The 21,361-nt window shown below is 43.6% G+C and overlaps 1 protein-coding gene across 8 annotated transcripts in view; it reads right to left on the bottom strand.

The window, feature by feature from the left end:
- LOC140212725 (proprotein convertase subtilisin/kexin type 7-like) overlaps positions 1-21,361 on the bottom strand; it is a 316,994-nt gene that overhangs the window by 139,525 nt on the left and 156,108 nt on the right. The gene's annotated exons all lie outside the window — the stretch shown is intronic.

Below are 21,361 nucleotides of genomic sequence, written 5' to 3'. Positions count from 1 at the left end.
GCTCTATAAACCCCAATATGACAGCCAATATTCTGTGCAGGTCCAGTTGCTATTCCACATGAAACGTGCAATTAAGCAACAGAGGGTGCAGAAAAGATTCACAAGGATGTTGCCAGGAGAGTTCAAGTTAAAAGGAGAGACTAGATATGTCTTCTGTGGAGTGAAGAAAGCTGAGGAATGACCTAACTGAGACTTTTTTAAAAAAATGAGAGTAGAGAGATAGGATAAATGGTCAGAATAAGGAAGTCTCAAACTGGAGGGCATAGGTTTAAGGGGTGAGGGGAGAGATTTAAAGGGCAGCTGAGGGGCAAGTTTTTCCACACTGAGGGTGGTGGGTAAATGGAACGAGAAGCCAGGAGAAGTAGCTGGGGTGGGTACAATTAGGTTCATGGATAGAAAAGATTTAGAGGGATAATGGGCCAAATGGGATGAGCACAAGTTGGGCCAAAAGGCCTGACTCTTTGCTGCATAACTCACTGACTTTAAAGCCAGAGTTCTGAAAGATGTTATACAAATGTATCCTTCTTTCAGAGAAAAGGAAATCTATCCTTGACACAAGCAATTCTGCAGATGCTGGAAATCCAGAGTAACACACACACACACAATGTTGGAGGAACTCAGCAGGTCAGGGAGCAGTGATGAAAATGTATAAATTGTCGATATTTCAGGCTGAGACCCTTCATAACGATTCCATTCGCCCAATGTTCCATTCTGGTTAGGGGATGGTGGATGTACATAACTCAGTGCAGATAAACAAATAAAGTGCAAGAGCCACAACTAGGCAGATTGGGAGTTTGAGAATTCATCTTTAGTGTACAAGAGGTCCATTCAGGAGTCTGATTGCAATGGGATAGAAGCTGTCTTTGAGCCTAGTGGTACACGCTTTCAGGTTTTTGTATCTTCTGCCTGATAGGAGAGAGAGAAGAGAGAGTGTCTGGGGTGGGTGGGGTCTTTGATTATGCTGGCTGCTTTCCTGAGAGAGTGAGAGTACAGACAGGGTCCATACAGGAGAGGCTGGTCCTTGTGATGTGCTGAGCTGTGTCCAGAACTCTCCGCAGCTTCTTGTGGTCATGTGCAGAGCAGTTAACAAATCAGGCCACAGTGAAAAATACAGTGTAACCTTGTCTTGCATACAGTTCATACAGATCAAATCATTACACAGTGCATTGACGTAGAATAAGGCAAAATGTTAACAATGCAGAATGAAGTGTAGAAGCTACTGAAAGAGGATGATGCAGGTAAACATTTAAAACAAGACAGACTGTTCGGCCAAGTGTCCACATTACAGTACAAGACGTCAGTTCAAGAGTCTGAGAACAGTGGGACAGAAGCGATCTTTGAGCCTAGTGGTACATGCTTTCATGCCTTTGTATCTTCTACCCTATAGGAGAGGGTAGAAGAGAGAATGTCTGGAATGAGAGTGAGGGATGAGGATCATGATGAAGTGAAACTCATGGGTTATTAATCTCTCGCCAAATAGGTACTGCTTAATTTCACACAGCAGTTTTGCTCTCAGCCGTGTTGCCAATGCTCCCACGATGTCCTGAGCCCTTCAGGAATTAATTATTATTCTCCACTACTGCAGTTAGCCAAAGGAAAAGCAGCACAGAGATATTAAAAGCAAATTCTCTGTTATTCATTGGCTTTCTTATATTAGCTATAGAAATAACAGAGGTGAAAAAGGCTGCTGTTTGCCTGGGTGGGATTAAAGAGACACATTGTGCCATGAATGAAGTTCAACTAGAGTTGGTAATAATTCACAACATGAGTCTACCCCCCGGCAACAAGTCCACCCCAGTAAGAGACCTACAACAGCTAAAATAGCTTCTGTATTCACTGTTCTGAGAAACACATTTTATTGTCAGTAAAAGATATTGTGGGTTACAAAATTTATAGTTCACTGTAAGGTTTATGTTGACGGTTCTGTAAAAATATGCTTTGAATGCAGCAAACTCAAGCCCAAGCCTATTTCATCTCATTGACCACAGGGTGGTCAGTTCTTAAATAATTCTTCCCTTTAGACAAACATATAAAGAGAAATTGTGTGCCCCAACTCACTGCAGAAAGTCAGCTTGTTACTATACAGCCTTGCTATTGGAGGAATGGATGAGTGTAGTGTGGTTGTTCTGGGCCATAAACATGGGCTGGACAGGTAGTTCTGCTACATCACGTGTTTCTATAAGGCAAACTGATGATAATGTGACTGATGGATTAGGGAGCACCATTTGTATTATTTATTTAAGAGAATTTCATGGTAACAGACCCTTAAAGCTCAAAGACCCTGCGCCACCCAATTACACCCATATGACCAATTAACCTATTAACCCTTTTGTCTTTAGAACGTGGGAGGAAACCATAATACCCAGAGGAAAGCCATGCAGTCCCGGGGAGAATGTACAAACTCCTACTCTAATGTGAGGTTATAAAGCCTCAGGAAGGTAACTGTCATGTTATAACAAAACTTCTGACCTCTGTGTCTTTGGAGACTTGCACTTTTGCAAAACAACACAAGATGAAGGAAAAGCACCAGGCATCTTCACAGTGCTGAGGGTTGAATTTAACTATTTCAGTTAACCACCCTTTCCAGTTCCTGTTAGAAGGTCACCAACCTGCAATGCAACACTGTTCTTCCCTCTCCACAGATGCTGGCTGACCTGCTGACAATTTTCAACATAGAAACATAGAAAATAGGTGCAGGAGTAGGCCATTCGGCCCATCGAGCCTGCACCATCATTCATTACGATCATGGCTGATCATCCAACTCAGAACCCTGTACCAGCTTTCTCTCCATACCCCCTGATCCCTTCAACCACAAGAGCCATACCTAACTCCCTCTTAAATATAGCAAATGAACTGGCCTCAACTGTTTCCTGTGGCAGAGAATTTCACAGATTCACCACTCTTTGTGTGAAGAAGTTTTTCCTCATCTCAGTCCTAAAAGGCTTCCCCTTTATCCTCAAACTGTGACCCCTCGTTCTGGACTTCCCCAACATCAGGAACAACCTTCCTGCATCTAGCCTGTCCAATCCCTTTAGGATTTTATACGTTTCAATCAGATCCCCCCTCAATCTTCTAAATTCCAGAGAGTATAAGCCTAGCCTATAACATCTCAAAGTTCCAGTTTTGTTTCACTTCCTCTCTCCTCAGTCATAAATTCATAGCATGAAAACAGGCCCTTCGGTCCAACTCATCCAAGCTGACCAAGATGTCCAGCTAAACTAGTCCCATTTGCCCACATCTGACCTGAGTCTACACCTTTCCTATCCACCTCCTGCAGACATGCTATTACTGCTCTCAGTCAGCGCCACCACCATTCGCATCACTCAGTCCCTCTTGTTCTTCATATTCTCCACCCCTCCACCTTCTCTACCACTGAAGAACATTGACTTTTTAATTTCTTCAAGTTCTGGTGGAAGATTCCACAACCTACAGACTCACTTTCAAACACTCTACAACCCATGTTCTCATAGAGGAGTACAGCACAGAAACAGGCCCTTCGGCCCATCTAGTCCATGCTGAACATTCAAATTGCCTAGTACCAAAACCTGCACAGTGACCACAGACCTCCATACCCCTACTGTCCATGTACCTATCCAAACTTCTCTTCAATTGGAGATTCGATTGGGAGAAGTGCGCAGATGCAGTAGCTCATCATTGCACAAGGCTGCTGAGAAGGTTCCGGGATAAAAGGGAGACAATGCCCAGAGGAGTGGACAGGCCTAGGTGAAGTAAGGAGTGCTATTCCACACCCTCACTTCGGGAAGTCTGATCACCTGGCTGTACTTCTACTCCCTGAGTGTAAGCAGAGACTGAAGACTGTAACACCAGCAGTGAGGACCAAGAAGGTATGGACAAGAGAAGCACAGGAGCGTCTACAGGACTGCTTTGAATCGGTGGACTGGACTGTATTCAGGGATTCATCTTCGAACCTGGATGACTATGCTGCAGTTGTTACCGACTTCATTAAAACCTGTGTGGATGAGTGTGTGCTCACAAAGACTTACTGTACATTCCCAAACCAAAAACCATGGATGAACCAGGAGGTTCATCGTCTGCTGAGGGCTAGATCTGTGGCATTTTAGTCTGGCGACACAGGCCTGTACCAGTAAACCAGGTATGATTTACAAAGGGCTATTTCAAGGGCGAATATAACTACAGCTGTGAAGATCCCTGCTACACCTGATGACCCTGTGATCTCCATCTCAGAGGCTGATGTTAGGCTGTCTTTAAAGAGAGTGAACCCTTGCAAGGCAGAAGGTCCCGATGGAGTACCTGGTAAGGCTCTGAATACCTGTGTCAACCAACTAGCGGGAGTATTCAAGGACATTTTCAATTTCTGCTAAGAAGCAGTTGGCAGAGGGGAAGAAGCTGTTCCTGAATTGCTGAGTGTGTGCCTTCAGGCTTCTGTACCTCCTACCTGATGGTAACAGTGAGAAAAGGGCATGCCCTTGGGTGCTGGAGGTCCTTAATAATGGACGCTGCCTTTCTGAAACACCGTTCCCTAAAGATGTCCTGGGTACTTTGTAGGCTAGTGCCCAAAATGGAGCCGACTAAATTTATAACCCTCTGCAGTTTCTTTCGGTCCTGTGCAGCAGCTGCCCCCACCCCCCCCTGCCCCATACCAGACTGTGATGCAGCCTGTCAGGCAAGTAGTCACACCAGGGTCAAAACAGAATACAGAGAGTTAGGAAGGAAATTGAGAAGCAGGACCTTAAAGGTAGTAATCTCGGGATTACTGCCTGTGCCACGTGACAGTGAGCATAGGAATGCAATGAGGTGGAGGATAAATGCGTGGCTGAAGAATTGGAGCAGGGGGCAGGGATTCAGATTTCTGGATCATTGGGACCTCTTTTGGGGCAGGTGTGACCTGTACAAAAAAGACGGATTGCACTTGAATCTGAGGGGGACCAATATTCTGGCAGGGAGGTTTGCTAAGGCTACTGGGGAGAGTTTCAACTAGAATTGCTGGGGGGTGGGAACTGAAGTGAAGAGACAGAGGATTGGGCGATTGCCACTCAAGTAGAGACAGCTTGTGGGGAGTTTGTGAGGAAGGATCAGCAGGTGACAGAGCAAAGATGCACTCAGCCTGATGGTTTGAGATGTGTCTGTTTTAATGCAAAGGGTATCATAAACAAGGTGGATGAACTTAAGAGTGTGGATCAATACATAGAACTATGACGTTGTGGCCGTTACAGAGATTTGGATGTCTCATAGGCAGGAATGGCTGCTGAGTGTGCCAGGCTTCAGATGTTTCAGAAAGGACAGGGAGGGAGTCAGAAGAGGTGGGGGCGTGGCACTGCTGATCAGGGATAGTGTCACGGCTGCAGGAAGAGAGGAAGTCATGGTGGGATGGTCTACTGAGTCAGCGTGGGTGGAAGTCAGAAACAGGAAAAGGATAATAATTCTTCTGGGTTTTTTTTTAAAAATAGACACCTCCCCCCCAATAGTAACAAACATATCGAGGAGCAAATAAGAAGGCAGATTTTGGAACAGTGCAATAGTAAGAGGTTGTTGTGATGAGAGATTTTAACTTTCCTAATATTGACTGGCATCCTCTCAGAACAAGGGGTTTAGATGGGGTGGAGTTTGTTAGGTGTGTTCAGGAAGGTTTCCTGACACAATATGTAGATAAACCAACTAGAGGAGAGGCTGTACTTGATCTGGTATTGGGAAATGAACCTGGTTAGGTGTCGGGTCTCTCAGTGGGAGAGCATTTTGGAGGTAGAGATCACAACTCTGTCTCCTTTACTATAGTGCTGGAGAGGGATAGCAACAGACGATTTGGTAAAACATTTAAATGGGGTAGGGAGAAATACGATGCTATTAGGCAGAAACTTGGGAGCAGATGTTCTCAAGGAAATGCACAGCAGAAACGTGGCAAGTGATCAGGGAATATTTGCACGGTGTTCTGCATAGGTATGTTCCACTGAGGCTGGGAAAGGAAAAGAAGCTTATGAAAGGTTCAAGAAACTAGGTACTGCTAGAGTTCTAGAAAATTACAGGGTTGCCAGGAAGGAGCTTAAGAATGAAATTAAGAGAGCCATTAGGGGCCATCAGAAGACCTTGGCGAGCAGGATTCAGGAAAACCCCAAGGCATTCTACAAGTATGTGAAGGGCAAAAGGATAAGACGTGAGAGAATAGGACCAATCAGGTGTGACAGTGGAAAAGTGTGTATGGAACTGGAGGAGATGGCTGAGGTACTTAATGAATACTTTGCTTCAGTATTCACTACCGAAAAGGACTTGGCAATTGTAGGGATGACTTACAGCAGACTGAAAAGCTTGAGCATATAGACATTAAGAAAGAGGATGTGCTGGAGCTTTTGAAAAGCATTAGGTTAGACAAGCCACCAGGAATGAACAAGATATACCCCAGGAAGTTTGGCATGGGCCCCCAAATCCAAAGAACTTTCTACAGGGGCACTATTGAGAGCATCCTGACTGGCTGCATCATTGCCTGGTATGGGAACTGTACTTCCCTCAATCGCAGATGTGTGGGAAATGGAAGAAATGTGTAGTGTTCTCCCTGTAACCTTTGACACATTTACTAGTCAGAACCTATCAACCTCCTCTTTAAATATACTCAATGATTTAGCCTCCACAGCCATCCGTGACAATGAATTCCACAGATTCACCACCCTCTGGCTAACGAAATTCCTCCTCATCTCTGTTCTTAAAGGTTGCCCCTCTATTCCGAGGCTGTGCCCTCTGGTCCTAGACTCTCCCACTATTGGAAACACCCTGTCCATGTTTGATCTGGGCCTTTTAATACTCAATAAGTCTGAATGAGATCCCCCTTCATTCTTCTAAACCCCAGAGTGTATAGACCCAGAGCCATCAAACGCTCCTCAAACGTTAACCCTTTCATTCCTGGAATCAAACTCGTGAAGGTCTTGTGGACCCTCACCAATGCCAGCACATCCTTTCTTAGATAAGGGGTCCAAAACTGCTCACAATACTCAAAGTGTGATCTCACCAATATCTTATAAAACCTCAGCATTATATTTGTGCTTTGTTCCAGCCACTCTTCCTCTTTCCTCTCAAGTATCTGGAGCAAGTTAGTTGTGTAAAAAGGATGGACTTTACAGAGGCTCATAAAAGGAGAAGGAAGAGAATTCCAGACAGAAGGAATTCCAGACCTTATTCATGATTCATAAAGATAAACAGAACATACCTCAGAAGCAAGCCAAACGATTTGGCTTGGAAAGATGTTTAGCGATAACCCCACATAATTCTCCACTGGATACTCTAGTACTGCAATCAATGTTTAAGCAGTGTGCCAAAACCAGGCGGTGTACGATCACCACATCTAGTCGGCTCACACAGCCAAAGTCAGTATTCAAGTTTATTGTACAACTTTGGCATTGGAGGCGTACGGAAACCACTTGACACAACACTTAACACTGCTCAGTTTGAGCCACAGGCTCACAAAGCAAGAATTTCACTTTGAACTAAATAACCTGTTGAGGTCAGTGATTTAACTGTACACAACCAAGATCAAAGACAACTGCAATCCTTACTTCAGAGAGCAGGACTCCTTTGAGAGTTTTGAAATAGCCCTACTATGACATTCAGGTCATGATGAGGTCATGCTTGTCAGAGGTAGCTGTGCACCAAAGTTCGAAGTTCAAAGTAAATTTATTATCATACATATATGTCACCAAATACTACCCTGAGATTCATTTTCTTGCAGGCATTCACAGTAAATATAAAGAAATATCATAGAATCAATGAAAAACTAGCCACAAAGATTGACAAACAACTAATGTGTAAAAAAAACCAAATTGAACAAATAGATAAATAAATAAGTGAGAAACATAGAAAAACTACAGCACAATACAGGAAACACATATAAAAGTTGCTGGTGAACGCTGAGTCACTCTTCCTTCAGTTAGTCCTGACGAAGGGTCTCGGCCTGAAATGTCGACTGCACCTCTTCCTAGAGATGCTGCCTGGCCTGCTGCGTTCACCAGCAACTTTTCTGTGTGTTGCTTAACATTCTAGTAAATGTTCTCTGTACTCTCTCTATTTTGTCGACATCTTTCCTATAATTTGATGACCAGAACTGTACACAATACTCCAAATTTGGCCTTACCAATGCCTTGTACAATTTCAACACTACATCTCAACTCCTATACTCAATACTCTGATTTATAAAGGTCAGCATACAAAGAGTAGGGATTAACAGGTCCCTTTCAGAATGGCAGGCGGTGACTAGAGGGGTACCGCAAGGCTCGGTGCTGGGACCGCAGCTATTTACAATATACATTAATGACTTAGATGAAGGGATTAAAAGTAACATTAGCAAATTTGCAGATGACACAAAGCTGGTCACTGACCTTCATGCAGAATACAAACCATCAACAACCACTCTTTGCCTTCTGTAGGCAAGCCAGTTCTGGACCCACAAAGCAATGTCCCCTTGGATCCCATGCCTCCTTACTTTCTCAATAAGCCTTGCATGGGGTACCTTATCAAATGCCTTGCTGAAATCCATACAAACTACATCTACGGCTCTCATTGTGTTTTGTTACATCCTCAAACAATTCAATCAGGCTTGTAAGGCATGACCTGCCTTTCACAAAGCCATGTCGACTATTTCTAATCATATTATGCCTCTCCAAATGTTCATAAATCCTGCCTCTAAGGATCTTCTCCAAAACTTGCCCACCACTGAAATAAGACTCACTTGTCTATAATTTCCTGAGTTTTCTACACTCCCTTTCTTGATTAAGGGAACAACATTTGCAACCCTCCAATCCTTCTCCAGTCCGTATTGATGACGCAAAGGTCATTGCAAGAGACTCAGCAATCTCCTCCCTCACTTCCCAAAGTAGTCTGGGGTATATCTCATCCGGTCCTGGAGACTTATCTAACTAAATACCTTTCAACAGCTCCAGCACATCCTCTTTCTTAATGTCTATATGCTCAAGCGTTTGTCTCCTGTAAGTCATCCCCACATTTGCCAAGGTCTCTTTCCCTGGTGAATACTGAAGCAAGGTATTCATTAAGCACCTCCTCTACCTCCTCCGACTCCACGCATATATTTCCTCCATCACACTTGATTGGTCCTATTCTCACACAGCTCATCCTCTTGTTCTTCACATACATGTAGAGTGCCTTGGGGTTTTCCATACTCCTGCTCACTAAGGCCTTCTCATGGACCCTTCTAGCTCTCTTAATTCCATTCTTAAGCTCCTTCCTAGCAACCTTGGAATTTTCTAGAGCTCTAGCAGTATTCTGAACCTTTCGTAAGCTTTTTTCTTCTTAACTAGATTTTCTACATCTTTTGTACACCATGGTTCTTTTACCCTGCCATCCTTTCCCTGCCTCAATGGAACATACCTATGCAGAACACCATGCAAGTGTTCCCTGAACATTTGCCACATTTCTGCCGTGCATTTCCCGAGAACATCTGCTCCCAATTAACGCTTCCAAGTTTCTGCCTAATAGCATCATATTTCTCCCTACCCCAATTAAATGCTTTCCCAAGTTGTCTGCTCCAGCACTATGGTAAAGGAGATAGACTTGTGATCACTACTTTCAAAATGCTGTCCCACTGAGAGATCCGACACCTGACCACATTCATTTCCCAATACCAGATCAAGTACAGTCTCTCCTCTTGTTGGCTTATCTACATCTTGTGTCAAGAAACCCTCCTGAACACACATAACATACTCCACCTCATCTAAACCCCTTGCTCTAAGGAGATGTCAGGAAAGTTAAAATCTCCCATCACAACAACCCTATTATTATTGCATTACTCCAGAATCTGACTCACTATCTGCTCCTCGATGTCTCTGTTACTATTGTGGGGTCTATAAAAAACACCCAGTAGAGTTATTGCCCCCTTCCTGTTTCTGACTTCCACCCACACTGACTCAGTAGATAATGTCAATGGCTCTGCACGTGGCTTTAGACCACCACCAACACCTATGTCAGGATGCTGTTCATTGACTGTAGCTCAGCATTTAATACCATCACTCCCACAATCCTGATTGAGAAGCTGCAGAAACTGGGCCTCTGTACCTCCCTCTGCAAATGGATCCTTGACTTCCTAACCGGAAGACCACAATCTGTGTGGATTGGTGATAACATATCCTCCTCACTGACGATCAACACTGGCGCACCTCAGGGGTGTGTGCTTAGCCCACTGCTCTACTCTCTCTACATACCCATAACTGTATGGCTAGGCATAGCTCAAATACCATCTACAAATTTGCTGACAATGTTGTTGATACCAATATGTACCATGACTTCTGGCTGCTCACCTTCCCATTTCAGGATATTGCGGATGTGTTCAGAAATATCGAAGACCCTGACACCTGGGAGGCAAACTACTATCCGTGTTTCTTTTTCACACCCCAAATCGCCTATCTGTTCCCCTAACTATAGAGTCCCCTTTTACTGGTGCCTTCCTCTTCAGTTCCCTTCCAATAGACAATAGGTGCAGGAGTAGGCCATTCGGCCCTTCGAGCCAGCACCACCATTCACTGTGATCATGGCTGATCATCCACAATCGGTATCCAGTTCCTACTTTATCCCTATAACCTTTGATTCCGCTATCTTTAAGAGCTCTATCCATCTCTTTCTTGAAAGCATCCAGAGACTTGGCCTCCACAGCCTGCTGGGGCAGAGCATTCCATATATCCACCACTCTCTGGGTGAAAAAGTTTTTCCTCAACTCTGTTCTAAATGGCCTACCCCTTATTCTTAAATTGTGGCCTCTGGTTCTGGACTCACCCATCAGTGGGAACATGCTTCCTGCCTCCAGCGTGTCCAATCCCTTAATAATCTTATATGTTTCAATAAGATCCCCTCTCAGCCTTCTAAATTCCAGAGTATATAAACCCAGTCGCTGTTCCATTCCGAGCCACAGGGCCAGACTCTGCCAGAGGCACAGCTGCTGTTGCTTCCCCCAGGGTTGGTCATTCCCCACCCACCCCCCACCAACTGTACTCAAAATGGAATAGCTATTGTTCAGGGAGACGGCCAGAGGTATTCTCTCCACTGTCTGGCGCTCTCCTGACTGTCACCCACTGAAAAGCACACAATCAAAGGGAGATTCCACAAATCCAGCACTCTGAGAGGGTCAGGTAGCAGCAACAAATACACAGTACAGAACAACAGTTACTGTATTGATGGAGGGAAGTTAGTAAATAGGTCATAGTGTTGCATTAGGCTTGTGTCAATTTGTTCAAGAACCAAATCGTTGAAGGGTAGTTGCTAATCTTGAGCTTCAGGCTTCTGTACCTCCTGTAAGAAGATTTCATGGATAGTGACGAGGGAGTTACGGTATTACAAGGAAAGCACTGACAGTGTTGCACAGTTTCAAGGACAGTCTTAAACAGCTGCCGCAAAGGCAGAGAGCTGATATTGAGGAAACACTGCACATCTGAGGTGTTGTTCTATTAATTAAACTAAGGCCATGTCTGTGCTCTTACATAGGATCCAAATACCCCATAACACCATTTCAAACAGCAGGAAGGTTTTCTCTGACACCTTGGACAACTTGTATCTCTCAAACTCCATCACTGAGAATTGAATATCTGACTATTGTTGCACTGCCATTTGTGGGGTTTTGTGTCACAAATTGACTTCCATTTACCTCACTTGAAATGGGATTTAAAATTCCTTGGGACAGGTCATATTCAAAGTTTAGAGTAAATTTATTGAAAAAGTGCATATACTGTATATCACCATATACAACTCTGAGATTCATTTTCTTGCAGGCATACTCAATAAATCCATAATAGAATCAATGAAAGACCGCACCAGCTCGGGTGCTCAACCAGTGCACAAAAGACAACAAACTGTGTAAATACAAAAAGAAAGAAAGAAGAAGAATAATAATAAATAAATAAATAAGCAAGCAAGCAAGCAATAAATATCAAGAGCATAAGATGAATTGCCCTTGAAAGTGAGTCCATAGATTGTGGCATCTCTAGGAAGAGGTCCAGTCGACGTTTCAGGCCGAGACCCTTCGTCAGGACTAACTGAAGGAAGAGCTAGTAAGAGATCCCTCCCCCTCCTGTCTTCTCCTATCATTTCAGATCTCCCCCTCCCCCTCCCACTTACAAATCTCTTACTATCTCTTCCTTCAGTTAGTCCTGACGAAGGGTCTCGGCCTGAAATGTCGACTGCACCTCTTCCTAGAGATGCTGTCTGGCCTGCTGCGTTCACCAGCAACTTTGATGTGTGTTGCTTGAATTTCCAGCATCTGCAGAATTCCTGTTGTTTCCATAGATTGTGGGAACATTTGAATGATGGGGGAAGTGAAGTTGAATGAAGTTATCCCGATGGTTGTGGGTCCTGAGGCTCCTGTTCCTATGGTAGCAGTGAGAAGAGAGCGTGTCCTGGGTGGTGCGGATCCCTGATGATGGATGTTGCCTTCCAGCAACAACGCTCCATGTAGATGTGCTCAATGATGGGGAGGGCTTTACCCACGATGGAAGGTGCTACATAAAATTAAGTCTTTCTTTTTCTCTGCCCCCCCACCCCCCAATCAGTGGATATTTGCGATTAAGGTGCTACATAAATTTGTCTTTTCTTCCCCCGCATCAGTGGATATTTGAGATTAATGACACAATTCACATCAAACAGATCCATCTGGTTATTTATTAATACTGTGAGAACAACTTTAAAACTAACGTCTATCAGGGTGCACACATTATCCCAATCCCATGCCCTTCACAAAAGCAATTCTCAGAAGACAAGTCATGCAAATATTTCGGGGGTTTGATTATGTTTCTGTCGAATTAGTGAAAACAGTAACACTAATACCTCTTAAAAAAACAAAGCAAACCTGCTGGAATTGGAGCAAACCACTGCCAGTTGTTGAAGAACTTTCTGTAATAGAGCTGACAGCTCTGAGATACAAGAAGTTTGTGAGACCAGAGTATGTCTATTATCAGCCCCCTAACCCTTCTCCAACCCCTCCACTACCATCTCATAAGTGCATACAACTGATATTCAATTGACGTTTTACAACACAAGCTCTCATTTGAAAAGGTCACATCAACAACTGAATGCACATAAGTGCTCAGTTAATTTACGGAGTCAGGTTATTTAAATCTTTATGGGCTAGATGGTCACATCGTGGAGACAGAGCATTTAAATCTTTATGGGCTAGATGATACATGCATAAAACATCTGTTATAACAACAGCTTGCATGTCTGCTATAATACTTCCCTTCTGTGTGAATAGCCAGCAGAGACACACAGGCTATGGTTTGGACTCTAACCTGAGACAGAGTGTTGGGTGACAAGGACTGGGGCAAGTCCATCCACAAGGGTACAATAATATAACTGTCTAGATACAAAACTAAGTTAATGATCCAATTTATTCAATTAAACCATTGATTCAGAGATATAAGATACACAAAATGCTGGAGGAACTCAGCAGGTCAGGCAGCATCTATGAAGGGGAATAAACAGTCAACCTTTCGGACCAAGACCCTTCATCAGGACTAGAAAGAAAGGGGGAGAAGCTAGAATAATAATGTGGGGGAAGGGGAAGAAGTACAAGCTGGCAGGTGACAGGTGAAACCAGGTGAGAAGTAGGGTGGGTGGGTGAGTGGGGGAGAGGGGTTGAATTAAGAACCTGGGAGGTGCTAGGTGGAAAAGGTAAAGCATTGAAGAAGAAGGAATCTGATAGGAGAAAAGAGTGGACCATGGGAGAAAGAGGAAGGAAAGAGAAGAAATTTCCAGCATCTGCAGAATCTCTTGTGTACAAAAATCTAAGTTTGCTTCTCACTGTGCCAGCTGGGAATTTAAAATCAGTGATTAAACATATTTGAAGTTGGTATCAGCCTCCATAGTAATCACTGTAAAATGAATGGATTCTTGTAAAAACTTGTCTGCATCACTATTGCCTTAAGGAACATTAATTAGTGAAGGAAATCTGCAATCTTTACCTGCTCTGGACTTTACGTGACTACAAATCCACCAGCTTGGTTGGTTCTTAATCATTTCCTCAGTGCAGGGGCAGTTATGGACAATAAATACTGGTTTTACCACAACAATTACAAAATCTTTTTTTAAAAATCGCACTATGAGAATCCTGTACTGTTGTATCACGCAATTGCTGGGAAAAGCGCAGTGATCCTGCCCCCCACTGACTCTCCGGAGGTAAACCCAACCTCTAATAATCCTACACCCACCCCTGCCCCAAACTACACTGAGGTTCCCAAAGCTGGACTGTCAGTGTCTCCCAAAAACTCGTCAGTATGTAGGGCTGAACATAAATCACTGGTGCGAACCTGTAATTGTATTACTGAAGAAGCTAACAGTTTCTTCACCTACAGATTGATGAAAGCTCTTTGCCTGAAAAAATCATAGACACAGAAACCTTAATTACATTTAAGCAGTACTTGGGTGTGCACTTGAAGAACCAAAATTTCCAAGGCCACAGGTTGAGTAACAGAAGGAGGGAATGGGTAGGGGAGCTCTTCCTGTGACCAGCACAGATGTGATGGAGACTGAGCTGCCTCCTCCTGCACTGTAAAAGTTCTATAGTTCTGTAAGCCCAGCCTGTCAATAAGAAAACAGGAGAGTAGAAGCACGGTCACCAGTCCTTTAAGTTTGCTCTGGCATTCAATATAACCTTACCTGAACATGGATTGATTGCGTTTCACTCAAATCATATCCCTCAACCTCTTGAGGCTCCAAAAATGTATCACTTTCATTCTTGAATATATTTAATGAACATCACGAGCCCTCAGCAGTAATGAATACCAAAAATTCAGAACGGTCAAGAATTGAGTAATCTCTCCGCACATCCATCTATCTAATCCCTACTCAACATCACAACCACAGTTCCTGACTCTCTAACCAGAGGACACAGCTCTCAGCATCTGATGCATCAAGCATATACACTCCACAGAATAAGAGCCCTTCCTGCTTAAACCACCCATCCCAGGAACTAAATCACTGCACACCTTCCAGGCAGGGATATTCTTGGGTAATTATCGCAAAGAGTACTCAAATAAGATTCAAAAGGTGATGCCTCAGAAAGGTGGCATCCATCATTAAGGACCCTCTACCACCAGGACATGCCCTCTTCTCATTGCTACCATCAGGGAGGAGGTACAGGAGCATAAAGACACAAACTCCATGCTTTAGGAATAGCTTCTTCCTCTCCATCGGATTTCTGAACAGACAATGAACCCATGAATACTACCTCATTATTTCTGCTCTCTTTTTGCACTACTTATCATTACTGTATATATTTCTTATTATAATTTATAACAAAAACAAATGCATAAGATTCCCAGATTTTACTGTAATAATGCTTTTCATACTTTCAGTGAAATGAAATTGGCAGCTACAGAAAGATCCTGCCTTTTGAGGCAGACAAAGCAAAGGTGCTCAACAAGGCATCTGCTTCGTCAAGACAAAGCTCAATCTGCATCAGGTCTCACCGAAGAAGAGGAACCCATACTGGAACTTCGCTTCAGCTGGAAAGACTGTTTCAGGCCCTGACTGGTGGTGAGGGAGGAGATGTAGGGATAAGTGCCAGGAGAGAGATCTGCAAGGAAGAACAAGTGGACAAGCAGACTCCACTTCCTCAGAAGATCGAGGCAAGCAAGGTTCCACCCACCTCTCTCCCCCATCTTAACTGCCTTTTACGGAGCACCATTGAGACCATCCTGACAAGCTGCATCTCCATCTGGTATGGGAGCAGTCAAGCATCGACCTGAAGCCCCTTAAAAGGACTGTGAGAATAGCTGAGAGGATCATAGGGGGCTGTATATGTTTGTGTATACTGTGCTTTGTATTGGCGCATGGCCAAGTGTTTAAGGCGTTCGTCTAGTGATATGAAGGTCTCTAGTTCAAGCCTTGGCTGAGGCATCAGCGTGTTTGTGTCCTTGAGCAAGGCACTTAATCACACACTGCTCTGTGACAACACTGGTGTCAAGCTGTATGGATCCTAATGCTCTTCCCTTGGACAACATCGGTGGCCTGGAGAGGGGAGACTTGCAGCATGGGCAACTGCTGGTCTTCCATACAATCTTGCCCAAGCCTACGCCCTGGAAACCTTACAAGGCACAAATCCATGGTCTCACGAGACTAATGGATGCCTATCATCACTGTGCTTTACACACTGGGTTGAAGAAACGTCTTGTTTCTATATACATTATATAGTTATATATGTTATATACATGTATATAGGTAAATGGCAATAAACTTGACTTAACTTGATAAGGGTGTCATATCGAGAGTTGATCCTAATGAGGGGGGGGGGAAGAAAAGATGTGCTTAGTGTTAGGAAGTTATGGAGAATGATGTGCTGGATACCGAGGCTCATGGGGTGGTAGGGAAGGACAAGGGGAATCCCGTCCCTGTTATGAAAATGGGAGGATAGGGTGAGGGCAGATGTGAGGGAAATGGAGGAGATGCAGGTGAGGGCAGCATTGTGTTTAAGGGTGGTGTTTAAGGAGACAATGGTCAACAATGAGTCAACAATTTAAAAAAACTTGCATGGTTACATGAATGGAGAGGTTTGGGACATGGGTCAAATGCACGTAAATGGAACCAACTTGAACTAAACAACTTGGTTGGCATGGATGAGATGGGCCCAATGGCATGTTTCTGTGCTCTATAACAGTGTTTCCCATCTTTTTTTAGACCAACGTTCCCCAAAGTACTCTCATACTTGCCAACACCCCCCTAAAGCACCTTCATACTTGTCAACACCCCTCCTGGACGCAATATACTCTCAGGGGCCCCCAGAGTGTAAAGACATGTCTAGCATATGCTAACATGAGAAAAATGATTCTACTTTAATTTTTTACCTATCTTTAAACCTAGCTTACACAGTACCTGGGCACTGTACAGCAGCTCTGATACCAGTCTGATCCTTGACCAACACACATCAAAGTTGCTGGTGAACGCAGCAGGCCAGGCAGCATCTCTAGGAAGAGGTATAGTCGATGTTTCAGGCCGAGACCCTTCGTCAGGACTAACTGAAAGAAGAGTGAGTAAGAGATTTGAAAGTGGGAGGGGGAGGGGGAGGGGGAGGGGGAGATCCGAAATGATAGGAGAAGACAGGAGGGGGAGGGATGGAGCCAAGAGCCGGACAGGTGATTGGCAAAAGGGATATGAGAGGATCATGGGACAGGAGGCTTAGGGAGAAAGAAAAGGGGGGGGGGGAGGGGAACCCAGAGGATGGGAAGGGGTATATTCAGAGGGGCAGAGGGAGAAAAAGGAGAGAGAAAGAATGTGTGTATATAAATAAATAATGGATGGGGTACGAGGGGGAGGTGGGGCATTAGCGGAAGCTAGAGAAGTCAATGTTCATGCCATCAGGTGGGGCATTGATGAACACTGACTTTTCAAACTTCCGCTAATTTTGCCTATCACCTGTCCAGCTCTTGGCTCCATCCCTCCCCCTCCGGTCTTCTCCTATCATTTCGGATCTCCCCCTCCCCCTCCAACTTTCAAATCTCTTACTAGCTCTTCCTTCAGTTAGTCCTGATGAAGGGTCTCGGCCTGAAACGTCGACTGTACCTCTTCCTAGAGATGCTGCCTGGCCTGCTGCGTTCACCAGCAACTTTGATGTGTGTTGCTTGAATTTCCAGCATCTGCAGATTTCCTCGTGTTTGCGTGATCCTTGAGCTTGATGGCTTTTAACAAGAGTTGAAATATCTGGTTCAAGTTGTGACAACAAAAGCCTTAAGGCTGCACACGAAACAATGGCCAACTGGTTTTTTGTTTTTGTGACTATGTGGTTCACCGCACTGAGGCCTCTTTCAACAAAGTAGGTGGATGGAAATGCAATGAAGAGCAGTTTGGCTCTTCTCCAAAGACCAGGAAACTTCGTATGGCAGTGTAGCCACATACCACAAAGGCTGACATTTTTGAAAAGTATTTTTGCTTCTTCATCATTCTGAATTTTGATAATTTCTTCTTGCAAGCTCGATTCCTGTTCTTCCACCTTGCAAAGAAATTGGTTAATTACCCAGTTTGGAATTTCCAGATCGTTCAAATCCTTGAATTGATTCTGAAAATCTTTCTTCAGAGGCTGCAGGTGTAAGCAGTACTCTTGCAAATCACAGTCTGTGAAAGAGAGTGTCATACTTTCTATGCAAGGAAACTGTGAGAACATTCTTCTCCAGATTTTCTGCATATACATTTCCAATTTTCTGATGAAAGTGGACTGCACTTTTTGCCTGGATTAAATTGAAATTCTCACCCTGCAGTTTCAATGTTCATATTGTCATACAGATCACTAGGTATGTCACATCTGCACGTAGAAGTTCAATCTTGTTTCTTAAGCTCTTGTTGACCTTGAGCAGAAATTCAACCACAGTGTCAAAAAGATCAAAGAAACATTTTAAGCAGCAACCTTTTGACAGCCAATGCACTTCAGTGTGAAGAAGCAAGCATTCAAGCTCTTCATCATCATCTTGGCATAACTGGTGAAATATTCTGCTATTTAATGGATGAGCTTTAATTTTGTTGATAGTAGATATTACAAGAGTCATGCTTGATAAAAAGTCACTGGCTGAGGTTTTTGGCACAAGATGTTGACGGTGAATTACACAATGAATTGCAAACAGACTCAGAATTTCTTGTTTTCATAAATGCCACTAAACCAGCATGGCAACCTATCATATATGGTGCTCTGTCACACAAGAAAGCATGTTCCTAATTGGAATACTTTTATCCTCAATATACATTTTCAGCTCATCGTGGATTGATTCTCTATTGATACTTGTTTCTTTAACTTTTTACAAAAGAGAATATCTTCATGAACTTATCTATTTTTAATAAACTGTACATATGCCATTAATAATGCCTCATTGTCTTGCACTGTTGACCCATCCAGATGTATCCCAAATTCTGTTTTTTGTAGCTCTGTGCATAGTTGACACTCAGTGTCTTCACTCATTTTGTCAGTACGACGAGCTACAGAGTTATTACTCAGAGGAATTGATTTTAAAAATTGGTATCCATTTTGAGAACAATGGTGAGCACTTCTGATACAGCAGGCATTATTAATCTTTTGCCAATTGTATGGGATTTTCCACACTTTGCTATCATTTTGGAAATGTTATAAGAAGCAATGAGACCACTATCAAGGTCATTATTAGCTTTCTTGGCAAATGACTCGAGTGTGCAACACTTTTCAAATGCTCCATTCATCTTCTGGAACTGAATAATACCATAAGTAGCCTTTTCATGGTGTAGTGTTCCTGCAATCTTGATGATTTAATGGCTTCATTAGACAGTACAGTATTACAAATAAGACACATGGGGTGTCACTGATCTGACAGGAAAGGAATAAAACCATACGCCAGGTATGTAACATTGTATTGACACACTTCCTGTAGTTTCTGTTTCTTAGCAGGATTAGAACTCAAGGCTTCACCGCCTTCAGACTCATAGACATTGTGCAGTGTGTATTTATCCATCATTAACAGGGCTAAATTAAAATGAAAAATTAGCACAAACTGGGAATGTCTATCAGATGTTGACGATGATAGTGAGATGGAATGATGGTAGCGGCATGTGAGGTGAAGATGAAGACGATCACAACAGCAAAGATTACTTTGACAACAATTCAGATTGGAATCTGAATATTAGTCGAGATAGAGCTGGTGTTCGGCAAGCTACCTTTATACTATTCCAGTTAGCATCCCCTATAACGTCCGTTTGGTTGGTAAGGTCGGATGGGATTGCCGAGTTTCAGACGTGTTGTGACGAGGAGTGCTCACCGCCTGCAGAGCTGTGGATCTTCCTGTGTTCCAGTGCCTCATCCTGATTTTTTGGAAGTGCCTGCTCTACTAACGGTCGTTCATGTCTCGTGCCTCAAGTTAGGGTGCCGCTTACCGCCCCTGACGACTTCTATTTCCCCGAACACCCCCTTAGGACGCGTAACTGCTCCCCCATTGGGAAACACTAGTCTATAGCTTGAGGCCGACAATAAAGATAAACTTCACTGTTGACCCTCCATCATTTCTCCCTACCCTGGTTCCCTAACCTGCTCCAGCTGTTTTAGGACAGCTTCTTCCCCTCTGTCATCAGTTGTCTGAACGATCCATGAACACGTGAACACTACCTCGTTAATATTACTCTTTCTGCACTACTTATTGAATTTTTGTAAACGACAGTACTGTGCAAAAGTCTTAGACAAATACACAGTATATAGCTCAGGTGCCTAAGACTCTGTACGGTACTGTAGTAATTGTATGTATTGCACTGTACTGCTAATTTCATAACATATGTGAATGATGATAAACCTGATTCTGATATGGGTCTCTATTGTGGACTGAGAATAGGAAGAGGGCAGAGAGCGGAGAATCGTGGTTGGGAAAAAGGGAAGAGAGAGGGGAGCGAGTGGGAAGCAATAGAGAGACATTCTATAATGATCAATAAACCAATTCTTTGGAATCAAATGGCCTTGCCTGGTGTCTCAGAGCTGGGTGTGTCTGCACCCACGTTACCCCCATGCCACCCTCACCCCCATCCCCGGCACTTCTTCTCTGCCCCCTGTCCCACACCCCTCCCGCGGCATTCCACCCTCTCCATTCCCAACATCCTTTGCTCCCACCAGATTTACATACTTGCTCTCTACTTCATATTGACTAATACAGCACTGTGCAAGTCTTAGGCACACCATAGCTCATATACCATGCCTTCAGCTGCAAGGCCATAAAATGCCAACTTCTCTCCCCACTCTCTGCCTCTACATCTTTCTGAAGCTCCTTAAAACGCAGATTGCCTGCGCCGATATCTCCATGTCAATTTTTTTTTTGATTTGCTCCTTGGAATAGTCTGTCTTATTAAGCATACTACATAAATGGAAACTGTTACTGTTGTTGTCAGTTAAAAAAAATACATTAGTACTTCAAAGCGGTATAAACACACTCCACAGCTTTTTTTGTATCAGGGTCTCTGATTCTCATGCTATCCCATGGGTTGCAGAAACATTTCCAGAAATATGTAATTATGTTATGCAAATAATGGATTTATTTATTTGGAGTTGTCAGTCCAAAAATATCATAGTTTCCATCTGGCTGTCAGAGTTTAAAATGGGCGTTTTCCTAATCTTGATATGTCTGTGGCTTTCCTTAAATTTCCAGTCCAGCAGCAGAGCTGAAGTCAGTCTCTCTTCACACTGACCTTGAATTCCATCCGGATAATTTCCTAATAAGACTATTTTTCTCCTGAATCTTCAGTGAGCATCACGGGTGATGCCAGTAATATGATCACCAGTAAGCAAAGGCTTAGAGGAAATGAAACTTGTTAACCATGTGCGGTCTTCCGATCTCAGCTTTTGTCAGTTTGTCACCTACCAACAACCCAACAACCTGGCTCCACTACCCCACAGTTGCATTTCTTTGCAAGGTCCTGG

This window comes from Mobula birostris, chromosome 20, assembly GCF_030028105.1.
Source record: "Mobula birostris isolate sMobBir1 chromosome 20, sMobBir1.hap1, whole genome shotgun sequence".
Classification (NCBI taxonomy): domain Eukaryota; kingdom Metazoa; phylum Chordata; class Chondrichthyes; order Myliobatiformes; family Myliobatidae; genus Mobula; species Mobula birostris.
The sequence above is the reverse complement of the archived record's forward strand: the minus strand, read 5'-3'. Positions and strand labels throughout refer to the sequence as shown.